Source organism: Octopus sinensis, linkage group LG16 (assembly GCF_006345805.1).
Source record: "Octopus sinensis linkage group LG16, ASM634580v1, whole genome shotgun sequence".
Taxonomy (NCBI): domain Eukaryota; kingdom Metazoa; phylum Mollusca; class Cephalopoda; order Octopoda; family Octopodidae; genus Octopus; species Octopus sinensis.
In genome coordinates, this window is record NC_043012.1 from 38,220,587 (window position 1) to 38,222,630 (window position 2,044).

At 41.3% G+C, this 2,044-nt stretch overlaps 1 long non-coding RNA gene across 1 annotated transcript in view; it reads left to right on the plus strand.

The window, feature by feature from the left end:
• Positions 1–831: 831 nt before the first annotated feature.
• Positions 832–2,044, plus strand: part of LOC118766568 — a 20,872-nt gene continuing 19,659 nt past the window's right edge. The window contains exon 1 of the long non-coding RNA XR_005002509.1: positions 832–1,026. This is a non-coding gene — a long non-coding RNA (uncharacterized LOC118766568). The remainder of the gene's footprint in view (positions 1,027–2,044) is intronic.

The following is a 2,044-nucleotide window of genomic DNA, read 5'->3' on the forward strand; positions in this document are numbered from 1 at the left end:
CTATGCAGGATATTGGCTTGTTGAGATGTTCATTAAGATTTTGAGGATGTTGCTGTAGTAGACCGATGTGGTAGCCATTCTCACCATTAACAAACAGAAGTGGGTATTGAAGTGAATCATATGATCTGTGTGTTTCACTAATTCGTTGGAGGGTGGTGTCACGTCACCTGAGGACAATGTCTCTGGGATTGTGCTATTCACCGTGAAGGAGTACAGCTATTTCATTGCGTGTGGGTGCATTGTAACGGCCTGCATGTTCCCTAGATGGTCTTTTCTGGGCATCAAAGATAACATTAAAATTTGATGAATCTTCAGTTTCCAAGGTATACTTGAAGATGCGTACGTAGCTATTTTTCTGGTGCAAAAGGTCTTGCAGTTGCATTATCAACTGAAAGTTAGTACCTGTGGAAATGGAATTTCGTCGGGTGGTTTGCTCATGTAAATTGCCTACAAAATACAGTTGAAGGATATGAGGATCTTGATTTTCAGCAGGTTCGAGTGATCCTATCCTTTGGTAAACCTGTCCCGGCACTTTGAAAATAGGCATAAACCCGCCTTCTTGAACAACATTAGCGCCGAAAGATGTCATTTGGAATGCACAATTGTACTTCCGGATGTTATTCAGGAAATGCTTCGACTCCGTAGTTGTGCCAGCGTAGAGTGACTTTAAGAGCTGTGGTGGATCCTGCAGTGAAGAGAGGTTAACTTTTTCATTAGCGCAACACATTGCAGGAGTTTCTCTTGACCACTTCTTAGCATTGCAGAAAGAGAAAGTGATGGACATATTGCCAATGTTCATATCTGGGTGGCGGCAATCGTAATGAAGGTTAGGGTTGTATTGGAAAGCCTTTAATAACCATCGTGAGCTGCATGGCGTTGAAAATCCTCGTCTATGAGCTCTTTGTTGAGTTGAAGTCTGCAGCATAGTACATCTCTGTTGTAAGGTGTAGGAAGCTCGCGCAGCAGCCATGTTGGAAGCATTCCTGAGCAGGCGTGTAGCGCGTTCGTTTTTCTTCTCTGCAGCTCGTGCAGCAGCAGTTGAGGCAGCAACAGCAGTTCGTCGAACTTTACCCCGGTGATCTGTTTGAAGTGCTCTTGAATTGGCAGTACGTCGAGCATTTTGTGATCGTATGATGTAAGTTTCGACTGACGATTCATTGGTCCTTCTTGCTGATGTTCTTGCAGCTTTCGCAGTTTTGCGTCCAATTGAAGAAGTCTTTCTTCGGGGCATGATGTAAAAGAAGCGTGATGAAATGCAGTGAGATACACTGTGAAGTATGAAATATTAATTGAAGGGTTAGTATGTAACTGGAGAGTAGTTGAAAACCTGCAACTGCTGTGGTAATAATGAAGTGGTAGTAAGTAGAACGGTGAATGTATAAAATTAGATGATATTAGTGTTATGAAATGAAAATGAGAAATGAAACAGTTGTGAAAAAGAAGGCGAGAAAAATGGTAAGAGCAAAGGAGAAATTGTTTATGAATTGCGTTGAGAATGTTGTCGTTTGTGTGAACATGAAGTGTGGATGTTGTTTGTCAAAGTATGGCTGCTTTGTCGTCTAGATTGGATAGGGAAAGGGTTAATGAAAGAGCAAGCGGATGAGTTGCTTAGGTTTGTTTAGTGGTGCTTGTTGGGCAGAAGCTGCCATTGATGCTGCATGTAAGTCTAGGAATGGTTAAAGGTAAGTTGGTAGGTCTGCAGGTTCCCAGAAAGGAAGAAGAAAAAACACTCACGTGAAATTTAAATGCGTGCATTAGCACACATTTCAGTAATGAAAACTGAAAGAAGTGTGAGTGACTTTGGTCGTTGTGAAGTCTCCTGTTCCGCTAACCTTAACGTAAGAAATTGAAAAGAATTGAAAATGTAAGAAATTGACTGAAGAAATGTAAAAGGTTGCTCGGCGTCCACATTACGGAAGAAGTATGGAAATATTTGGAAATAAGTGAAAATGTAAAAATGAGGAGTAGGGACAGGGAATTGAAAATGATTGCATAATTGGAATGTCCGTGATGGGAAACATATGAATCCACTGGAAAAGAAAGA